We start from the raw sequence: 24,913 nt of genomic DNA, 5'->3' as shown, positions 1-24,913 counted from the left end.
CACAAATACTTAATATGAAAAAATTAAGATGTTATCTATGATTACCATTATTTTAACTTAGTTGCAAACATATAAAAGAAATAACATGAACACATTTGACACCAAGATTTAATGTGGAAACCCAATTTGGGAAAAACCACCAATTGCAACTAGTTACTAATTTGCACTTTTCTAAAGTGAGCCTTGTTAGGAGCCAACCATATTAAAGGTTACAAAACACACTGTTAGGTGTGACCTTGTTAGAGGATTTAATCACCCTTTTAGGAGTGGCCTTGTTAGAGGTCTTTGGAAAATTCATTAGAAATGTCACCTTGTTAGAGGATTTGCAAATAACTATTAAGTCAATTCTGTTAAGAGATTTAGATCACTACTACAATGGGTAGAGAGTAAAAATGACATGATCTGATTTGGATGCAACTAAATTTCTAATTATAGATCTTAATTTTGGCTTGTATACTTGATCCTTCTTGATCAAACATATCTTTTTATCTCCACAAGGATCTTTTTCTTATCCTTCTAATTTGCTTCCTCTTAGCATCTTCAATTATCTTCCATTCATTCACACACTTCTAATCCTCAACTTGACCTTATATCTTTCATGTTCTCAAGTCAGCTATAATACAACTTTGAATAATTAATATTCATCTTCTTAGTTATCTAGAACAAATTAGATAAATCAATTGAACTCAATATGCCAAAGCAATAAAATCCTTTGTTAGCCAACCCTTCTTAGTAGACACTAATTGAGAAACAATTTTCCCATATTAACCAAGTGAATTTAGTCAATACTACATACTTGCAAAGTTCCTTTGGTAATTAAGTGAGCTTGGTTAACATTGGCTCCATCAAACATTTCCTTTAGTAACAGTGTGAGCTTAGTTAACACTCAACTTCTACAAAATTTCTTTTGGCACTCAAGTGAACTCAATAGATACCATCTTTTGAACTTGGTAAACTTAGGAACACTTAGTAGACATAGAAAACTATCTACAATGCCCAAGTGAGCTCAAAAAACACTAACTGGTAATGACATGAAATTTTGTGTAACATCAAAGACAATACACAATTAATCAATTGTTTCAAAAATCTCCCTCTTGGGAATTGATATCAACACAACATGTCATAATACAATGAAACTTTGGAGCAAGAATAAAGTAACAAACATATCCTTAGTTTCATTCTAATTCTCATTCATGAGAGCTCCCTCTATTAGTGTGATCATTTTTCCTTTAGTTTCTCCCTTTATTAGAAATTTTTTTGCCTACTACAACTTCTTATGATAGCAAAAACTCTGCCTTTAATATCAGACTAAGTTTAGTCTCTCTCTCTTTGACATCAAAATTTCTATGAGAGAAAACTTCTCCACAAAATTTCTATGCGATATGACAAAAAATTCTTCCTCTTTGACATCTCATGCCAAAGACAATGTTTAGGAAATATCAATATACATAAAGTAACAATTCATTTGCAATATGCCTTTGTCAATATTGCATCAACTTATTGATCTTCAACATACTCTGGTTGATGCATCACTAAACTATATTTAGTGAGCTTCAGATAGGGGAATGACCCCTTGCTTACCTACAGAAATGCATCCTTAGGTAATGGCTTGGTGAATATGTCTACAATTTGTTCTTTTGTATTTACATATTCTAATCTAAATTTTTTTTTATCTTGTACCGATTCCCTCAAGAAATGATATTTTATAGCAATGTGGTTTTTTAAGGTATGCATCACTTGATTCTTTGATATATCGATTGCACTAGTGTTATCATAGTATAAGACTACTTGATCCTTGATCTCTATCTTCATACCTATCAATAGTGGTTTGAACCAAATAATATTAGAATAATTGACTATTGTTGCCACATATTTTTCCTCTACTATGGACTAAGAGATACAATTCTATTTATTGCTTGTCCAAGACACTAGTCTTTTACCAAGAAAGGGTGCTCCACTGCTAGTACTTTTTCTATGATCAATACATCCTGTCCAATCAGCACCAGTGAATACTTTTAAATCCAAATTGCCTCTAATTTTAATGCAGTGTAGGGCAAGAGAATCTCCAAAGGAGATGTCCTAGCCCCTAGCTATATAATCATGCAACAAAAACACAACAACAAGAAACAACAATGAAAGAGCTAACACCAAATTACAATTCTTTATTCATAGATATAACTAATTACATGCAATGTGCTGGGCTATAAGGCCTTCTCGGTTATGGCCAAATATAAAGCAAGTAATAGTTTTGAAAGATCCCTCAGGATCCAATCCAAACACTAGCTAGTCCAAATCAAACACTAGCTAGTCCAAATCCACACTTTGGTAGAAACCTTCAAGGAAGATATCAACTTGTGCTCGCAAGTCCACCAAGAAATCCCCTTGTTTTCCAAGCTGTAGCTACTAGCTCTTCTCCAAATTTTCTCTCCAAGCTCCTCCTGTTTGCCATGATGTATGAATAATGACCAAAAATTTCTCCCCCCCCCAAACCCTACTTATACCAATATAAGCCACAAGTCAGCCTAGAACACAAATTAAATACAAATACATAAATTAAATGCCACAAGTTAGTCTACAACAATAATTAAATGCCCAAAATTGATTTCCAAGTAAAATCACGATATCTCATAGCTCCAAATGTATTAGAACTCATTTTTTGAACCATAGTTAGTACTTTAGGCCCTCTTCAATTCTTGAAATTTTCATCATCTAACTCATTATAGAAAATTAGTTATACATCTTGTAACAAGCACCAAATTCCTAAGCAAGGCCGAGCTCCTCCAACAACATGTCGAGCAACCAACGACCATGTTGAGTAACCAACGAAAATGCCAAGTCTCAAGACCATGCCAAACAATCATAGACCATGCCAAGAAACCAAAGACCATGTCGAGTTCCTAGACCATGCCAAGCAACCATAGACCATGTTGAGCAACCAAAGACCATGCCGAGCAACCAAAGAACATGCCAAGTTCCCAGACCATGCCAAGAAACCATAGAACATGTAGAGCTCCTAGTGTATGCTAAACACTAGTATCTGCTAAGCTCCATAACACTTAACCAAAATCTGTCCAAGCATGTAAGATTGCAAGCAAACCCAAGATGCTCTTGCATCATATTTTGTACCATAAGACAAAGTCTTTAGTATCTTTCAGATATCTCATGATTCTCTTGATTTCCATCATGTGATTTTCTTTAGGATTTGCAAAGAATCTTTCCACCATACTGACTGCTAATGCAATAACAGGCCTTGTAAGAACTAGATACTATAATTTTTCAATCATTGATCTATATGTGGTTTGATCAACCTCTTTGGAATCACCAATCTTTGAAAGTTTGTGTCTAGTAGACATAGGGGTTCTAAATGGTCTTGAATCTTTAATTCCAAATTTCTTAAGTATCTCCTTGATATATTTAGATTAAGTAATGTAGATACCATTTTTCTTCTATTGAATTTGCAATCTAACAAATAATTTTATCTTACCAAACATAGACATCTCAAATTCTTTACTTATTTATTCTAAAAATTCCTTGTAAAAGTCATCATTTCCAGTGAATAAAGTGTCATCCACAAATATTTCTACCAACACAATCTTCTTATCTTGTCTCTTTTTGATGTATAGGCTATTGTTATCATTTATTCTTTGAAAACCAATTTGTACCAAGTAGTAATGAATTCTTTCATACCAAGATTTGGGAGTTTTCTTGAGACCATATAATGCTTTTTATAATTTGTAGGCCATTTCCTTTTTTCTAGGATTTAAAAATTCTTTTGGTTGTTCACTATAGACTTCCTCATCAAGAATTCCATTCAAGAATGCAGATTTTACATCCATTTGATAAACATTAAATCCTCTATGTGCTGCATATGCTAGTAAAGTTCTAACACCTTCTACCTTGCAAGAAAACCAAAAGTTTTACCATAATCAATTCATTCTTCTTGAGAATAGCCTTTACATTCTAATCTTGCTTTGTTTCTAGATACTTCTTCATCTTGATTTAGTTTATTTTTGAATACCCACTTTGTGCCAAATACATTTTTATCCTTTGGTCTAGGAACAAGAGTGCAAGTTTTTCCTTCTCTATCTGTTCTATTTCTTCTTTCATTACTTCAATCTAAGTTTCATTATCCAATGCATCTTTAACATTTCTAGGTTCCAATTCAACAAGTAAAAATGTACATTTTAATTTGTTTCTTGTCATTTTTCCATCTGATTTGTCTCCAATGATCTGGTCACGTGTAGGATGCCTTTTGACATATTTTGCTAACACATCTTCTTTTGATTTGGAGTGTATTTCACTAATTTCATCATGAACTTTAGTATCAATCTCGGGTCCCACTTTTTGTGACTCGGTTCCATTAGACTTGGTTTTCTTTTGTAGTAACTTGGTAGCCTCTAACTCTAACTTAGGTCCTTCAGACTATGACTTGGGTTGCACTATCTACAACTTGGTAGCTATTGGATATTTTGGGGACTTAGGAGGTGAAGTCTCCATTTTTCCAAATAGGTTTGGTAGAGTATCAAGTTGATAGTAAAAAAAATCTTCTATAATCATCAGTCTCTTTGATACTTTCTTATTCACTCTTTTCTACAAACTCATCAATTCTCACATGTGCACTTTCTATGATTTTATGAGTAGACAAATTCAAGCACTTGTATGCTTTACTTCTGTAAGACTATCTTAGGAATATGCCTTTATCACTTTTGACATCAAATTTACCTTTCCTAAACTCTTTCAAGATATAAAATTTCTTGCTAAATACTTTCTAGTAACTTACATTAGGTTTGTAGCCATACCATGGTTCATAAGGGGTTTGATATGAGTCTTTCTTTAGCTATACTTTGTTCAAGGTATGCATTGTAGTGTTGATTGCAACATTCATTTCTACCATTTCGTTGAGGTTTACTAGGGGTTGATACTTGTCTTTTAATTCCTTTTGCAATATAGAATTCATTGAATTCATTAGAGGTAAATTCACCACATCTGTCTAATCTCAAACATTTCAACTTTTTTCTAGTTTCTTTTTCTACTGTTGCCAAATACCACTTTAATTTTTGAAAAGCTTCTAATTTTTCTTTTAGATACATTATAGTCATCATTCTAGAATAACCATAAAAAAAATAATGAAAAACTTATCTCCATCGTAACTCTCTATTTCAATAGGTCCACATATGTCTATATGCACAAGCTCTAAGACTCCTTCTAAATGATAGTTCTTGCTTTTGAATCTAGTCTTTCCCATCTTACCAATTTGAAAAATTTTGTATAGACCCATATCAGGTTTTCTCAATCTAAGAATACCTCTTACTCTTCTATTTTTTCTCATCTAAACTAGATTATTAAGGTTTACATGACATAACCTTTTGTACCATAACCAAATTTTTTCTACTTGAGCAATAAAACATAAACTTTCACTAAGATCAAGATAGAATAGATTACCTTTTGTTTGTGTTGCCCCACTTTTCATCCTGCACTCGAGTAGAAAAATTAGTTTCTTATGTCTTAGTAGTTTCCTAGGCATGTTTAAGTTTATGTCTAACCCCCACCTTAGGTGGAAGGAGTCTTCATCAGATTTTTTATTTTCCCCTTGTCCACATTTCATAGCTTGGTGTTTTTTCTTTTTCCTTTTTGTGAAGGGATTGCATGGGTAGCTTAGTGCCTAATTCGATGAATACTCATACTACTTATGCGAGGATCATTTATAAAGATTCATCTACTTGTGACCTATCATTTTCTCATGAAAATAGAAGCCTGAGATAATTTAGGCTTCGTCTTCTCCTTGGCGGGTCTTTGACCCATGAAGACAATTTCTAGCAAAGAGCACCAAATGACATAGTCAGATCTAAATGAGGAGATAATAGGATTCTTCATGGAAAAATAATGTTCTCCTTATGGTTATCTACCTTAGGGAATGTTTAGGATTTTTCACAACTCTTATAATCATTCCAAGCAAGAAACTGAAAACTGGCTTCTCCTTGGCGAGTTTTTGACCCATGAAGTCAGTTTTTCACAAAAAGAAATTTCGAAGGAAAGGAAACAAATGGTAGGCCCCCAATAAACTTTGCACTCCTTTTGAACATTTCTAAACCCAAAGGAAACAATAGTCAAAGAGATAAAGCAAAAGGGAGGCCTTGGTAGAGAAATAAAAATCATCTTCTCATCGATAGGTTTTCAACCCATGAAGACAATTTTTTGAATTTAAAAAAAAAACAAGTTGCAAAAGGATTGGGCCCACAATTTATGCACAAAAATTCTCAAGTTGAGGATAGGAAACATTCTAAATATCATTGGAAAGAGTTATTAGGTAGAATTTGACTCAACAGATATTTTCTCATTAAGTACTCTATTTTCCAACATAATAATGAAAAAACATTGAGATATCCATTGAAACCATGCATTTACTACCCCAACAAATCACTCCTTCAATTTACTTGTGTGCAACGAATCCTAAAGACTAGCAGATGAATTGAGTTTCTTGTATAGAAAGAAACATGAATAGTTACAAAAACCACCACTCTTTCTTGGACTGTTATTCTGTTGAAATTGAAAAACTTTTCAAAAAGCTAATATCTATGCATTTTCTATTCTTCTTATTGATTTGGATTCAAAATTCACTCTCAAATATAAATAGCAACTAGATTTAGGGGCTTCAATAGTTTGAATGGAATTAAATATTCACTTCAAAATTTCATGAATACTTCTCTTTGTTTTTATGATATGCAAGATTTTACATAGAGATTGAGATTAGAGCCAATACATCCGATTACTGAGAAGCTTTGAGGATGTGGGTTTGTAGAGGTAGCACATTTTCCTTTTGTAGTTCATGCTATGGAATTAATATATGAATGCATAAACCATTACAGCCCAAACACTAGATAGATTGTATTGCTAGATGACATAGTGTTGATTTCCATTGATAGAAAAATTGGGATGAATTGCCTCCGACTCCCAAAGTGGGAAGATTTTGCAAACTTGACGATTGGAAGAGTCATTTTTTAGTTCTTTGTGAAGAAGATAATTTGGAGAAAAGAGATCATGCAATCATAGTTCAAGAAACCATGAGACACCAAGAATAAGGTTTCTTTAACCTTGTTTGGGACTAATCTCAAACCTGAGATTGTCAACATCATGGTCCTCTTACACAGATTGAAAGGTAAGGTTGAAGATTTAAACTTTGTTGAGCACTATTTCTTTTTGGTGCAAGTCATCTGTTCTGATACCCAATATATTGATTGGGCCGATGAGGTAAGTGAGATTTTGTCCAATGATCTTAGTGCTACAATTCTACAATGCATTCTACATGTCCTCCTTCCTCATTTACATGTTAGCTTCTTTAAAATTATGGCTAGGCCTCCCAAGAGTGGAAAAAATCATTGATGATGTAAAGTCTTATGAATTCTACCCATGGTTACACTTGGAAAATAGCTATGTAGAGTATATTAGAGTTAATGATGCATTCACCATAAGAATTTGTAGGGAACTCTAGGTATCTTTAGAGAGGAGGTTCAGTCTCAAAGCTATGGAAGCCATTAGCCAATTTGGGAATTATCTCATTCAATTCTCATCCTTTTCATATTTTTGTCTTGCAATGTTTGATGGCTTTCACTTGAAGCTGTTGAGATTTCCTAGTCATATGATTGCATTGATTGAGATTGTGTGATAGGAAATCCAAGTGAATGTGTTGAGTGGTAGTTTGAACAAGAAATGGTATGAGTTCCCTATGAAGGTGGGAGCTTATAGTTGTGAATCTTGTTCAAACATGAAGAGCATGCTAAAAGTGTTTAAATCAAAATAAAATTAGAGATGTTTGAGGTCTTAAGAATTATGTTTGATTCTAATGGATATGCAAGGGAGGTATTGGAGATTGGAAGTGTTAAAAAATACATCACCTCCATTGAAGACTACTGGGCCAATTGAAAAGATAAATTTGAAAGCCCTTATCATGCTTTCACCAGACTCACTATAGATCAAGTGAAGATGTATAAAGTTGATATCAATGTTGAGAGAGTGGAAGATGATGGATAGAATATGTACAATAATACATATATGAAAAAAGCTAAGGAATATTCCTATTAGCTCAAAACCTTATGAGGATAATGGAGAAGAGCTAGAGATCATGATGGCCTAGATTATTAAAAGAACTGGGAAGTGGGTTGAATGGACCACAACCAAAATAAGTCAAAGTAAAAGTACATCTAATCAAGCTTCTCTAGTAGCTACAATGGCTCCTTCCTGTCAAGGAGGTACATCAGGTGTGACCCTGGCTATCACTCGGGGAACAACTCAAGTATCAAGTGGAGGCAATCAACCTCTTGACAAGAATATTACTTTGGCTAAAACTTGACACAATGACTCCCTCCTAGTGATTGGAACTCAAACAAAAATCAAAAAGAAGAAAGTGGAAGAACCTAAAGATACTATGCCTACTCCAATCCCCTCACCTCATAGTATTCTAGTTCCATGTACTAGTGTTTCACTTCTCCAGTTGAGTAGTCCTCAAGTGTAGGTAGTAGATTTAGGAAATGAAGGAAGCAATGATAGTGAATCCACTAAATCTAATGATGCAACAAAGAAGACTTTAGAGGAAAAAAAAAAGGCCAAGAGTCTTCGAAGCTCATTTAATAGGCCCAAAAGAATCCCTTCTTCTTAACCGTGAAATAAATCACTCTAGTCAAAATGAAATGTTTAGTACAGATTCTCTTTAGAAGACCTCCAAAGTAATAAGTATAGACTCATGGTTGGAGGATACACTAGATAGGAAGAGAAAGAGGAAAGATGAAGGTGCCCCCAACAAGGATACTTTATCTCTTGTAGTTCATTCTGGGTTAGCATTGAGTAAGGTCAAGAAGAAAAAGACCTTGTACATCCTCGAACAAGACCCTAAAACAGGGCATCTAACCACAAAAAAAGAAAAGCCCACTAAGGAGGGAGGGATTGAGGATATTTTCGCTAATGATTTTAATCTATATTCATTTGATCTTGGGGAGGCCATACATGATACTAAAGTTGGCTTATGGATGTTAGCAAATGAAGTGATTGAAGGATAGATGGAGAGCCTCAAATTGTCAAAGGTCTAGATGAAAGTGGAAATATAGGAATTGAATGGCTTCATCAGGTAGTTGGTCACCTTTTTGGCAAGCATCTCTAGGATGCCCATTAGTAGTAATCCCACCATTGTGGACATTTAGCAACTTATCTCCCAACTCTAGAAAGATAAGCATTTTGGACACATTGATAGAGAGTGGAGAGGGAAAGTCAAGGTGGAAGGACTCTCTATAATAGAGAAAATTGAAAATGATGTATTGAGATTGGAAAAAAAGAAAGATAACATATCATCAAACAGAGGCACCTTCGCCATAGAGAAAGCCAAAAGTGATGATTATGTTTCCTTGTTGAAGATGATCATTCACATGAAGGCAAAGGAGGTTGTTGAATCAAAAATCCTACCTAAAGGAGATGAGATCCTAGTCAAGTGGTTCCAAATTATGTAGTTCAAGTCTAGAACGATCATGGTGGTAGAAGAGGGACTTAAAGAAATTGAAGCCAAAGTAAAGAAGGAGCAAGATATAAATTATGAGCTATTAAGAGATTTTTACATAGATTCACAGTCTAGTGGGAAAGGGAAAGTGATCATTGGAGTAGCTACCATGTAGGAAAATTTCTCCAATTCCATAGATGGTTTGACATGAATAGCTTCTGGTCACTCGAACAGAGTCTCCAAACTTCAGAAGCTAGGTGAATGCACACATGTGGCAATGGAAGAATTAAAAGAATGGTTGGGCACTATCAAGGATCTAGCCCCAAGCATTCTAAATGGCTCTTGAGATACACTTATGTACATGTCCATAAGCATGATGAGCTAATCCCAATCATTGTTGCCACCAAGGCCTATAGCGAAAAGGTGGAAAAAGGAAAGAAGTCAAAGTGATTCATATTTTGCCTCTTTCATTTATTTTATGCAATCATTGTACTAGAAAAATTTTCTACTTTCCATTTGTTATTCTTGAGGAGATGAACTGATTGAACTTCCTTTGTATCAGTCATCTCAGAAACCTATATGTATGATAATGAAAGATTAATAAAGGGTCAGCGAATTTTGGAGTGAAATATTGGATGTTGCAAAGTCAATTGAATGATATTTTGCATCAATTATTTTCTATTTTATTTTGTTAGTTGATAATTGTCTGTTTCCTTTTTCTCTTTTATTTGAATTAAGACAAGGAATGAACGTAGTTTCATCCCCTATTTTGAGGTAGTGAGCTAAATATGATAAGTATTGTCATCATAGGTTCAAAAGAGATCTTTTAGATGTTCCCTCCTAGTTAATCTTTCTTAATCTATCTTTTATTTTCTTGTTGGTTTAGTTAGCATTAGTTGTTATGTAATATTGAATCTTCAAGTCATATGAGTTCATAAGATATGTGAGTTCATAAACTTAATTTACCTTCTAAAATCTTTTCTTGCCTTAGTTAGATCCTGCATAGGTTTGGCTTGGTTTACCTATCCTATTCTCAAGTTAAGAACATACCCCAATTTTTTAGATTTGGGAACAAACATAATTCATTGCAAATCTGCTATAGGAAGCTGCACCTAATAATTCAAAAGAAAGTTAGTCTTCTTAGAAGAATCTCTCCAACTATTGTAACTAGATATTATTCATGAAATTCAGGCTCCCAAAGGTTAAATAGAATAGAACAAATCTTTTTACCAACAAGTTTTTGGTGACTCTACTAGGGATACAAACAGTCACTTGATTAATAAATTTATAACATGAGGGAAAGTGGTACTACCTCATGAGAATATATTTCTAGTATTGCAACCTAATCTTGGATTTTAGGATGAACAAGAAGATATAATCTCCTCCCTTAACACATTTTTTTGGAGGTGTTGGCAATATGACCAATCAATCAGATAAGGTAAGTTATATGGTAACATATTTGTTTTGTAGATTAGTCATGATTATTCGTAAAGGAAAACTATCTAATTGTTAGATAGTGTTACATCAACATGAAGAGATTTGATGATAATGAAATATTCCCTTGGAATATTCTCTTTGTAGCTAACCAGAGATGCATGATGTCATACTAATGATGCATACTAGTGCCCATTTTTGTACTATCAACCACATTCAAGTTATGAAGGAAATAATAATGCAATGATGATATAGTGCAAAAAAAAGCATGCCAGTAAAATGTGTTAAACAACTTAAATTATTTTTTTAATTATTAATTCTTGATGAGCCAACTCTACGAATGATATGTGAGCCAACTAAGGAAGAATTTACCAATATTTTTGGTATAAGTAAATAAACTTCATTTGCAAAGTTAGAGTGTAATATGAATGATGAAAAATACCATGCAAAGTAATGATGTGTGATGCAAGATATGATGCAATTTAATATGTGCATAGTTACCCTTTGTGTGAAGAACTAACAATTAGAAGAATTGTGAAGTATAGAAAGTAATCCAGTTATGCACAATTTGAGCATTCAGAAGAATTGTAAAGTACAACAAGTAATGTAGTTGTATATGTATATCTATTTTCTTGAAGAACTTATTCGTATAGTTTCATGTTAGCATAGTGGGCTCTTCTTGCACATATTTGTATAGGTTCTACCAACACCAAATAGGGTTGAGGCTTCTAACAAGGCCTAGTCTCCTAACAGGGAATCAAGACACTATACATTCTTCAGAGACTCCTAATAGGGTCAATATCCTTAACTAGATTCTTTATATAGTGAATGATCTTGTGGGTTCCATCCCTATTGGGGTTTTTGCTTGGCCAGGGTTTCCCTAGTTAACAAAATATGGTCTAATGAGTTCTCTTCTTGTATGGTTTTTTATTTTCTTTAGTACTATTGGTTCTCTCTCTTATGCATGTATAAAAGTAATTAATAAAATTTAGTTGTGGAAAAAAAGATTGAAAATACTTATTCACCCCCCACCTCTCAGTATTATCTAATTCTAACAATTGGTATTAGAGCCTACATATTTAGAAGAGGCTTAACAACTTGAATAAGATCCCTATGGATATGGAACACTTGAAGAAGAATCTTGAAGAAGCTCTTGAATAGATTGATCTCCTTACTAATGAAAGATACGACCTTAAAGATAGATATAAAGATGGAAAAGCTTACATTGGTGAACTAAAGAACAAGATAGATGATCTAAAGCAAAAATGACCTTGTGAGAAAATTGGTGATGATGATATTGAAGATCTAATGAAGGAAAATGAGATCCTAAAACATAAGTTAAAGATAGTTGAACTCAAGTTAAGTTTTAAGAAAAATGGAGGAAAGAATGACTTTGACATAAAAGTTGAAAATGCAGATCCATGATCTTAGTTAAGCAAGGTAACATTTGAATTGGAATCTATCAAATTAGAACATGTAGAATTAGAAAAATACAACAAAATTGTGCAAGGTGAGTTGGTGCAAACCAAACAAAAACTTGAGAAATTATATACCAATAGTGAAAAGATTGAAGAACAAATATCAATATAGAGACCCAGTTATGACAAGACTAGACTTGGATTCTTTCTTGGACAATCCACTAAGAAATCTATCAAGAGAAAAGAACCTGATACACCTAAAGTCAAAAAGGATCTAAGCATAAGAAAAATAGATGATACATCTAAAGACAAAAAAATGTTACTCACTCTAAGAAATCTAAAGATTCTAATCAAGATAAGGATAATGGAAGAAAGGAATCTCATGCCTAGTGTGATGAACTTGAACATACTAAAGATGATTACAAAGGTAATTCTTTAAACCTATCTCAAAGTTTTATTGTCATAATTGTCATGGATATGGATATTATGAAGTAGATTGTAAGAAACCTCAAATTCATAGTGATAATGCAAATAGTAGAATGTTTAGGAATACTAATTGTGTAGGCAATAGAAGAAGATCTCATAGTAATGAGAGTGGAGAAAGAAGACAAATTGTTTGTTCTAGATGCAACAATCTTGGAAACATTGCAAGAAATTGTAGAGCACCCGACAACTAGTAGAATGAACAAAGAAGAAATGTGCCTATATGTCAATTTTATAATAACTTTGGACACACAACAAAGTTCTGTAGAATGGATAGGAGAAATCTAAATAGGAATGAGAATTATAGAAGGAACAATAGAAGAAATGATGATAGTCTAAAGGAAGATATCAAAGAGATGACAGAAGAATTTAAGGAAATATTTTTAAAAGCACGAGAAGCTGGAAGCTCTCATATAGTTCAGGAAGAAGCTCATCCTAATGTATTTGACAAGACAGTAAAATCACTTATTGTTTGTGACTCCTCCTACTAGTTTAAGCATTCTTAATGAAATAGAGTGTCAATTATTGATAACTGATGTTAGAAAAAATATCATAGGTTATGCAATTAACTATATGTACTAGACATTGAGAAAAGTCTATATCTAAGTGTGCATTGCTTAATAAGATTAGGATAAGGATATATAAGAAGAATAAACTCTTCATTATATAGAGATAGTATATAGAACAAGTGGCAAATATGCATTTAATGTGAACTATAGATTGCAAAAGATTTAAAGGATGTGATTTGATTTGCAAACATCATTTGTTTGTGCAAAATTTAAGTGTGAGGTTGAAGCAAGATTGGAAGAGTTAAAGAGGTCTACAAACACATGAACTTGCCAGAAACCCTAATACACAAAGTTAAGCTATTTTCTAAGTTTGTTGAGCATTTTTTTTTTGAAAATGGTAAGACACGAAGCTTTTAATGTCAGCAATAGACCTAGATACAATTTCAAGAAACACCCATTTGTTTCTTTTCTTGATGACCCTATTGGGGCATTTTCACAAGTTCTAGAAAATGTTCTTCATGTCGAGGATATAAGAAGTTATATTCATTGCAAAATTGAAATCATAGGTGATATAGAAATTCATAAGGAATTGGAGAAAATGTGTAGAAATGATTTGTCACTAAAACTAGAACATGGATACCTACAACAACTTAATATAGTTATGCATATGTTCTACATGGGCTTTGATAATCATGAATGGACAAGGATAATTTTAAGTAGAGTAATTATAAGTAGAGTACATGATGATCTTCTATGGCTAGGAGATTCTATCATATGCATTGATAATGACCTAGTTCACAAGGTCATAGGTTTAAGCAATGAAGGATGCAATCCACTGAACATTAAGAATGTGCACAAGATAGTTGAGACAAATCTCAACACATTTTTTGATGCTAGAAACATGAAGGTCAACAACATTCAACATGATGGAGTAAGACTAATTTACAAAATTTTGAGATACAAATTCAATCATGGATCTAGGATAGATTTAGTACCTACAAGATTTCTCCATGCAACTTACTAGCAACAAAAGGAAAAGATATTAATCTATGTGACATTGTCCAAACATAGTTGTTGGATAATATATCAAGAATAAAGAGGTATAGGAGTGCATTCTTTAGGTTTGAATCCCTACTAACTCACAAATTCTTCTACGCAACTAAGAAGTTTCGTGGTATCATGAATTGGGGTGGAAGTGAGTGTGTAATGCAAACAACCACTCGTGCATACAAAGCCAAACTTGAAACAGTCAGAGGCAATGATATTAATAGTATAATGAAATCTTTCCAAACTAAAATGAAGCAAAGGTATAGGATACCTCCTATTCTAGTGGAAAAGTATAAGGATGAACTATGCTTCATGGTTGAAATAGATTTTACTTGTATGGAGGCTGTAGTTCCTCAAGTTAAGTTTATTGAATTGATGGGCTATGAGATGAGTGAGGAATTAATTAAAGGATATGTGCAGATAATCCTATAGTCAAAAGTTGATTCTGAATGTCCTAGATGGGGGACATATATTAAAAAGATGAGAGAAGTTAAGAAAAGTGAGATAATAAAAGACTCCAAGAAGAAGGTGGAAAAGGTGATTGATTCTATTTTGAAGGAATTAGGAATGACAAGAAAGGAATTTGATGAGGTGAAAGAGATAGCTATGGAAATGAAGGCTGGTGGTCAATCTGAACTATTGACCCCTACATGCATTATAATGGTTTGACGTAATAAAGAGGTAATAGTTGCCTAGACAAGTGTGCAAGCAACTACTATGCCATATGTAGCAGTTGTGTAGCAGTAACCTCCAAAGAATCTAGTAAAGATAGAGGAAGCACTAGAACCTAGGAAGTCTACAAGGCTTCAAAAGACCACAAACCCTCATAAGAATAGAGTCAAGTAGACTACAAGTGGTCCAAGCAAGAAGAGAAGAACCTTGCAGATTAGTTCTTCTAAATCTAAAGAATAAACTAGTGAAAAACCAATAGAGCCAGCTGATCAAGAAGAAAAGACCTTAACCAGATGACAGGAATGGAAACCTAAGGTAGGGAATCTCAACATGAAAATTATTAATGACAATAATTTTGTGTAATTAAACAAATACTATGATTTGTATAATAATATGGATAGAAGATAGCTAGAGAATGTTGTAGTTAGGAATATAATTCTTAAAGATAAAAGGTTTGATAGTATAAGAGGTCAGATACTAGAAGATCTGTACAATAGACTTTTAAACAAAAAAAGTAGAGTGATAGAGGAAAACAAGAAAATAAGAATTCATATGGTGAAAAATTTATGTACTATACATCATGAGGATGAGTTAACAAAAATTCTAAAAGGAATAAAACCACTATTAAGGAATAAAAAGAGATCCATTCTCCTCATGCGAGGAAATATGAAGAAGTAAATAAAGAAACTCAAAAGGCTATAGTCACATACATGTCTACTATGCCAAAGAAGAGTGTGCAGCTAGAAAAGGAAAGCTCATGTTAGAAAAGAGTGTGCAACCAGAGAAGGTAAGCCTTATAAAGTTTGAGGAGTGTGCACAAATAGAGGAAGCAAGTCCTACTATAGGCAGTCCACCTCAAAGTTTTGAGCAACCAAGTAGAACACCAATTTCTAGTTATTCACCATATATCACCATTGGTAGTGAATCTATGCAAGTGGATAACACCAATGTGACAGTTGATAGAACTAAGGACCCATTTAAAGATTTTGGTTCCAACATTGTTGGAAATATTGTGGATTATAGTAGCTAATCCGATGAAGAAGAAGATAAGGAGCTAAAGGAAGATGATGCACCTTCTGTAAAGAAAGTTGAATCTAGCATTGAAGTAGCTACTTCAAGTGTGCCCTTAGCAACTATGACAACAACACTCTCTACACTACCTACTAAAGTAGCAGTGGTCACAACAGTAGCAGTTTAGTCAGATGAAGATGATAAAGTGAAAAACCTGAGAATAAAAAGTTAGTCAAGTCCATTGAAAAGGATTTGAATTCAATTATAGACAGAATGTAAAAGATCATAAGCCTTGTTGACCCACCTGTAGATATTCAACAACACATAGTAATTTCATGTAAAACTTTTGATGATGAGTTCACAACAGTTACTAATGTGGCTATAATTCAAGTGCAAATGGAGCATAAAGTAAAACTCCTTAATACCATGTGTACAAATATAAGGAATGATATAGAAAATTTGAATGTATGCATTAAGGCATTAATATAAAGTATAGAAGAAGGAAAAAAAACTTATGCTAAGTGCAACTTGGCATACATACATCTTCAAAGTTTTGATGATCAAATCAAAGAAAAGGTAATTAAGCTTCAAATGCTCACTGAAAACTTTCTGAAACAAAATCAAAAGTTAGATACCATTGAGCATATAATGGAAGCACTTCATAATAGCATTAGGGATTTATAGGCAAAAAAGGAGAAAGTTCTGAAAGGATTCACTCTTTTGAGAGATCACTTATCACCACAAGTAACATTGCTAGAAAATTAGTTTGACGAATGCTTGGCAACAAAGTCCTCATATGAAAAATTCATGGCTACAGATTTGAATGTAGTAGAGTTAGCTGCATATGCCTTATGTGCACTAATAAGTGTATCTGATGCACTAAAAGATAGTTGGAAGAAACACTTTACGTAGTTGAGGAATGATTTCAGTGATTGTTCTCTAAGTTTTGATGCAACTACCAATTTTTTGACATTTCTTTCTCATCTACTTTTATTGGTACCTTTGTCATTGATTTCAGAAGGGGAGAAATATAGAAAATTATAATTCTAAGGGGGAGAAATAAGGAAAAGTTTAATCGATAGTTCTATTTTGAAGTATATTAGTAATTTTTGCTTCAAAAAAACATTGAAATTGGAGTTATAAGGGATGTAATCCTCTCAAAACATGAATACAATGTTTCTTTTCTGTGTTATGGTTACTTATTTTGATTGGTATAACAATATGTTTGGGATTTAGCTAATTTTCCCAAAATGTTGCCATCAATGCCAAAGGGGGATATTGTTGGCGATATGACCAATCAATTATATAAGGTAAGTTATATGGTTGTCACTTATGGTAACATATTTGTTTTGTAGATTAGTCATGATTATTCATGAAGGAAAATTGTCTAAGTATTAGACAGTGTTATAGCAATATGACAAGATTTGATGATAGTAGAATATTCCCTTGGAATATTCTCTTAAAAAATTAACCAAAGATGCATGACATCATATTGATGATGCATTCTAGTGTGCATGTCCATACGATCAACCGAGTTCAATTTATGAAGGAAATAGTGATGCAATGATGATATAATGCAAAATAGAGCATGCCAATAGAATGTGTTAAATGACTTTAATAATTATTTTAATTATTAATTCTTGAAGAGCCTACTCTAAGAATGATATGTGAGTCAACTATGGAAGAATTACCAATATGTTTGGTATAAGTAAAAAAATTTCATTTATAGAGTTAGAGTGTAATATGAATGATGAAGAATACCATGCGAAGTAATGATATGTGATGCAATTTAATATGTGTGTAGCTACCTTTTGTGTGAAGAACCAACAATCAGAAGAATTTTGAAGTATAACAAGTAATCTAGTTATGCACAGTTACTAACATTCAAAAGATTTGTGAAGTACAACAAGTGATCTAGTTTTGTATGTATATCTATTCTCTTGAAGAATTTATTTGTATAATTGCATTTTAGGGTAGTGGGCTCTTCTTGCACATATTTGTGTATGTTCTACCAATTCCTAATAGGGTTGAGGCTTCTAACAAGACCTAGTCTCCTAATAAGGACTCGAGACACTATACATTCTTCATAGACTCCTAACAAGGTCAATATCCTTAACCAGTTATTTATATAGTGAATCATCTTATGGGTTCCATCCCCACTAGGGTTTTTTTTTGGCCATGGTTTCACTAGTTAATAAAATATGGTGTTATGAGTTCTCATCTTGTATGGTTATTTATTTTATTTAGCACTATTGGTTCTCTCTCTTATGCATGTGGAAAAGTAATTAATAAAATTTAGTTGTGGGTAAAAAGATTGAAAATACTGATTTAACCCCCCCTCTTTGTATTATCTATTTCTAACAGGAGGAATAGGAGGAACACTAAGCACTACAAAAACACTAGCCAAATATTGGATGAAGAAGAATCTAGGGCTGAACCATTAGAATGAGCTATTCAGAGGAGAGAAATCCAAAGGGCAGAAAGACGGTTATAACATGAAGCTTTGAGAAAAAATTAATTTAGTATCCTAGAACAAGCAAGGTTCCTCATAAGTATCAAAGAACAAGGTGGGCAAGACCCTATTTTTGAAAAGCTTACAAAACTTGGTTTTTGCATCCTAGATTTTCCTAAGTGGGAAGGTGAAAAGAAAAGTCAGAGTGGACCACCTTCACCTATTAGAAATAAGAGCTCTTCACATACTACCTACCAGGTATTGGCTTTGCACAAAGTAACTGCTCCCCCAGTTGTCAATTTTCCACCATACCTTGCTAGAAGAATCATGGCTACTCCTTGGGATTCAATGATAGGCCTGTTAGCCATAAAAAATTATCACCCACTCCTATCTAGTTTGAGGAAGAATTTTCCTAAGTTTTTAGGTGATGGGAAAGTTACTATCGATGAGAATGTTAAGGCCTTTTTCACAGCTATGCATATCTTAGGAATTGTTCATGAAGATGTTGTTGTAAGGATATTTGTAGAAAAATTAACAAAAAATGTGGCAGATTGGTTTTATCATCTAGATGATGGCTCAATCACCAATTGGGATATAATGAGGATGGCTTTCGAAATAGGATTCAAGACTATAGAAGATGACCACATCTTGTTAACATAGCTAACATCTATTAAAAAATAACCCACCATGAGTATGAGGGATTTTGTTGCAACTATTAATAAGATCTCTAGTAGGATCTCGATAACTAATAGACCTACTACTAGAAATCTAAAAACATTCTTTACAAGTGTAATGCCATCAGACATCAATTATGATTTAAGCTCTCATCCCATATATTTAGTAGATGCACAAAAAAGACAATTAAATTTTAAGATGACTTGATATCCACCAAGAAATGGAAAAGAGAACTCCAAACCAAGAGAAATTTTAGCAATAACACCTCATTTGATGAATTTATTCAAAAGTTATTAAACAAATTGGTGACAATGAAGAGACAATTACCCGAGTTTAATAATTCTTACCAGTAGAACTATCAAAATTTGTTAGGAAGGAATAATGATGGAAAATTTCCACAACTTACAGGATCACAACCAAGGTTGGCAATTGAAGTGGCATTGAAGAAAGGAAATATGTGTGTTTCATCTTACAATAGATCATGATAGTGAAATCTGTCCGAAAACTTCTTGTATGATGCAATTGTTATCCATTAATGAGTTGAACACTACAACCTCTTGCCCTGAGTCAGATTCATACTCAAATGACAACTCTAGAAATTAATTTTTGGAATATGAATTTAATTGAGACAAATGGATAATGTTATGAAATAATTGATGGAACTTCATATATAGTATTCACCCGAGGTCAAAAGCTCAAATTTAATCCTCCAGTCATGCTCCAGAAAGCGACCCCACCTCTTCATCAAATTATGTTCACATTGATCAAGGAGCATTGACATCTCAAACAAGTAAGAACAAGAACCCTTTTGATTTCATCCAAGTTTGTGAAGAGTAAAAAATTCAAATCTCCCCTATAGATTATCTAAAATCTCATCCCTCAAAGTTGAAAAGATTAGTAGATCATTGTAAAGGAAATACTTTAGATTTGAATCATAATGTTACCATTAAGGTGAAAGATGAGCATTTGACATGTAACCTATTCAATCAAGAAGACTTCACTATCTTGGAGACTTCCCCCAAGTAAAAACTCGACCCATTTTACATCTCCCTATATATCAATAGATGTAAATTAAGTAATTGCATAATAGATTCAAGTGTGTCAGATAATGTGATACCATTTTTGGTAGCTAAAGCTTTGGGTCTTACCCTCACTAAAGTTTACAAGAAATGTTATTCAATGGATGCTAAGAAAGTCTTATTACTTGGACAAATCAAAGATTCTCAAGTAGCCCTAGCCTCCCACCTAGAAAAGAAGCTATTATTGACTATTCTAGTTGCAGATATCCTAATGAGTTATGGTCTTGTTTAAACTAGAAGTTTTTGCAAATATTTATGGGGAGAAATAATAATTTACTATTATCAAGTAGTTATTCCCATAGGGAGAAAGAAATTTAAGTTGGAACTTGAGGAAAAGGAAAAAATTGCTTTCTTAAAGTTAGATGACCCTAAAGCATAGGTCCTCTATCAAGAACTAGAGTTTGGAAATTACATGCTATTTACTAAAGATACTCTAAATGAGTAGGGAATCAAAGTTGCAGAGCTGAAAATCCTCAGTGAAGAAAAAGAGTCTTTATCCATATGGTCATTGGAATTTGATGGAAGTTGCTCCTCATCAGGATTTGGCACAGGTTTAGTGTTAATACCTCCTAAAGGAGAACCTGAACCCATAGGTTTTAAATTGAAGTTTGGAAATACTAATAACACTACATAGTACAAAACCCTACTCCTTGGGATAATAGTTGCAAAGGAAAAAGGAATAAAGATCCTGAAAGTCCAAGGTGATGTAGAACTCATTGTGAGACAAATTAAAGGACAATACTTAGTAAAGAATCACAAGTTGAAAAACTACAAAAAAAGAGTTTGGGACAAAATAGAAGGCCTTGATGATTTTATTCTTGAAGTAGTACCAAGGGATATGAATACCAACATAGATGCCTCATTTGTTTCCACTTCCCTATTGCTACCTCATCTTGAATTCAAGGATAAGCAATACTAGGTCAAGATTGTGTATCAAGCCTCTATTCTAGACAATATAGACTTTTGGCAAGTCTTTGAAGATGACAAGAGTCTACACTTGTTCCTAGAAAATGACAAAGCTACTTGTAAACACTCATCCAATGAAGATAATCATGGAGACTTTGACCATGGGCAAAAAGAAGATCAAACTGATGAAGTCCAATTGTGAGGTAATATCATGCCCCATATTTTGTATCTTTGAAAAAATTGTTTAATAGACATGATGCCTACCTCAAGTGAAAGGGAATAGGAAAAGGCCCTACTACAAGAAAGTATGAAGGAGTGAATATTAGAGATGCTCATAGTCCCAAAATGATTAACATTGGAAAGAGTCATTCACCTAAAAGAAGGAAGCTGCTAGAATTTTTTTTGTAGAATACCAAGATGTATATGCTTGGAATTATGAATATTTGAAAAGCTACGAGGATAGGAAAATAAAGCATCAAATTCCATTGAAAGTTGATGCAATTTCTTTTTGATAGAAATAGATAAATTATAATCCAAAAGTGGTAGATGCTATATTTTGGGAAGTAGACAAGATGTTGAAGGTGAGAATCATTTATCTCATCCATCATTCCATTTGGGTAGCTAATATAGTACCAATTAGGAAGGAAAATTGAGAAATAAGAACCTACATAGATTTTAGGAATTTGAATCAAGCATCTTTGAAAGACAATTTCTCTCTCCCTAACATGGATTGCCTACTACAAAAAGTTGCTAGAGCTAAGATGATGTCCATGCTCAATGAATTCTCAAGATATAATCAAATAGAAGAGGAAGAAAAGGATCAACATAAAATGGCTTTCACCACTCCTTAGGGTACATTTTTGTATCATAGAATGCCCTTCAGGATCATTAATGTTGGTGCCACATTTCAAAGATGTATGAGTAAAATGATTTCTGATCTAAAAGACTAGATTATTGTTATATACCTAGACAACCTCACTATGTGTTCAAAAAAAAAGAAAAAACCACATGGAAGATTTGAAGAAGGTATTGCAAAAGTGCAAGGAACATGAAATTTTCCTAAATACCAAAAAGTACATTTTTTGTGTTATAGAAGGAAAGCTTCTTGGTCATATAGTTTCCCAGGAAGGTATCAAAATTGACCGTAAGCAGGTTGAAGCCATTCAAAGGTTAAGCCTACCAATAAATAAAATAGGAGTTAAATCATTCTTTTGGAATGTGAAGTTCCTCTAAAGATTCATACTTGATTTTGTAGAGACTACTAAATGCATTGTAGACATGATGAAGGGAAATTCAAATTTTAAATGGAATGAAGTTGGAAAACAAGCCTTCTAGAATATAAAGACTGTCATTGCTAACACTCTAGTACTATGCCATCCAGATTATAAATTGGATTTTATCATTTATTGTTATGCCTCTAAACATACCTTATAAACAATCCTGATGCAAGACAACAAAGAAGGGATACAAGCCCCTATAGCCTTTATGAGTGTAACTCTGAAACAACATGAGTTGAAATAGTCACAAATTGAGAAGCATTCCTTTGCAATAGTAAAAGTGTTGAAGAATTTTATATTCTACATCTTACACTCGCATTCTATGGTTTATGTTCTAGACATAGCGATAAAAAGTGTGTTGATGAAACATGATGTAGGGTGTAATGTTAGAGGGATGTGTATAGAAAAAATGTAAGAGTATAACATTGAAATCAATCCCACTAAGCTAGTGAGAGGTAATGCCTTATGCAGAGCAATTGCAAAAAATAGAATTGTTGAAGGAATAGAGGAACCATGGGAGAAGCAGTTAGTACTAGTAGTAGGCGTGCAAGATTCTTGGTTCAAGAATATTACTTACTGACATATGGAGAATGTCTTGAATACATGATGGCAAAACAGAGAAGAGATCTCAAGTTAAAAGTGGCCAAATATGTAATTTGGGATGACAAGTTGTTTTAAAATGCTATAGATGGTAATTTTCTTCGATGCATCAACAAGAAACAACAAAAAAGTTTTTTGAGAACCTTTCATGATGAAGCATGTGGTGGCCATTTCTCATCTTTAGTCATGGATTTCAAAATATTGAGACATTATTACTATTGGCCTAAAATGTTTAGGGATGCATACTCTTGGGTGTCAAAATGTGAGAAATGTAAGATGTTCACTAGGAGACCTCAACTAGCCACTCTACCTCTCAAAACTATCATCATTGAGGGTCCTTTCCAACAATGGGTTCTTGATTTCATTGGACCTATCAACCCTACATCTAGTGCTGGTCACTAGTATGCTATAACTGTGACTAATTACTTCACCAAATGGGTGGAAGCCAAAGAAATGAAGAAAACCACTTCTAAAGTAGTTTGTGAATTCATTAAGGAAAATATATTGGTTAGATCTAGTGTCCCCATCAAACTATAAATGGGTAATGTAGCATATTTTTCTTTAGTTGAAATCACCAAGTTTTGTTTTGAGCATGGCATCATGATTATTCATTCATCTGACTATTTCCCACAAAGGAATGGTCAAGTGAAATTTAGTAATAAAAATTTGATGAATATTTTCAATAAATTGGTGTCAAATAATCAAAAAACTTGGTACAAGAAAATTCATGAGGCACTATGGGCAGATAGGGTGACACCTAAAAGGGAAATTGGTATATCTCCTTTTGAATTGGTCTATGGGATTGAACTTAATATCCCATTACCCTTGGAACAAGCTACAAGAAAACTAAGAAGAGTTATTGAAGATAATATCTATAGGGATGGTTTGGGAAAGAGGATTTTGTACTTGAGAAAACTCAAAGAGGAGAGAGAAGAAATTATAGATCATGTCACACAACACCAAATGCATGTGAAGAGCTTGTTTGATAAAAGGGCAAGATTACAAAAATTCATGGTAGGAGACATTGTGTTACTATGGGATAAGTGAAGAGCACCACAAGGTATGCATAAGAAGATTGATACCTTGTGGAAAGGTCCATTCATTATTCATTAGGCCTCCAAGAATAACTCATTTAAATTGTCGTATCTCAATGGAAAAGTGCAACCCCTAACATACAATGGTCAAGATTTAAAGGTCTACCAGATTTTGAATTGAAAATAGGTAACCCCTATATTGTACTTGTAGACACCTAAATTTGATTACACTATTTTAGTAATCCTATTTAGTCATCTAAAAAGGGCATTATTAATTAAATTTCTATTTAATTAATCCTTTGTCATCCCCTAGTTGATTAATTTAATTAATCATCTATAGTCCTAATTGATAAATCAAATAATCTATTATTTATCAATTAAATCCTATTCTTCTATCTAATTCCAAAAATCCCCATTTATTAAATAAATCTATTTGATAAATGAAATCCTCAAATTCAAAAACCCCTAACCTATCTCTAATCCTCCATTTAGCCTAATCCACCCCATCCACCCATACTAACCTAGCTTAGCCACTAACTCACCCACCCTCATTAATGCCATCCACTTGCACATCTCTAACATCCCTAATCTAATCCTAAACCCAAGCCTAATCCACCCCCTAATGTTGCCACATTCCTTAAACAAGTTTAAGACTTTCTTAATCCAAACCAAAGTCTCCCCTCAAAAAAACCCAAACACTAAGTCATGAGTGCTCTTACAAAACATAAAGACTCTTACAAGCCCACTCATGACTCTTACACCCATCTTCCACACTCTTCTCTCTTCCACACTCATTCCTCTTACATCCCTCTTACATACTCAACCCCACTCATCA

This window comes from Cupressus sempervirens, chromosome 5, assembly GCF_028749045.1.
Source record: "Cupressus sempervirens isolate cs-2001-9-10 chromosome 5, ASM2874904v1, whole genome shotgun sequence".
NCBI lineage: Eukaryota > Viridiplantae > Streptophyta > Pinopsida > Cupressales > Cupressaceae > Cupressus > Cupressus sempervirens.
Note: the sequence above shows the minus strand (reverse complement) of the source record.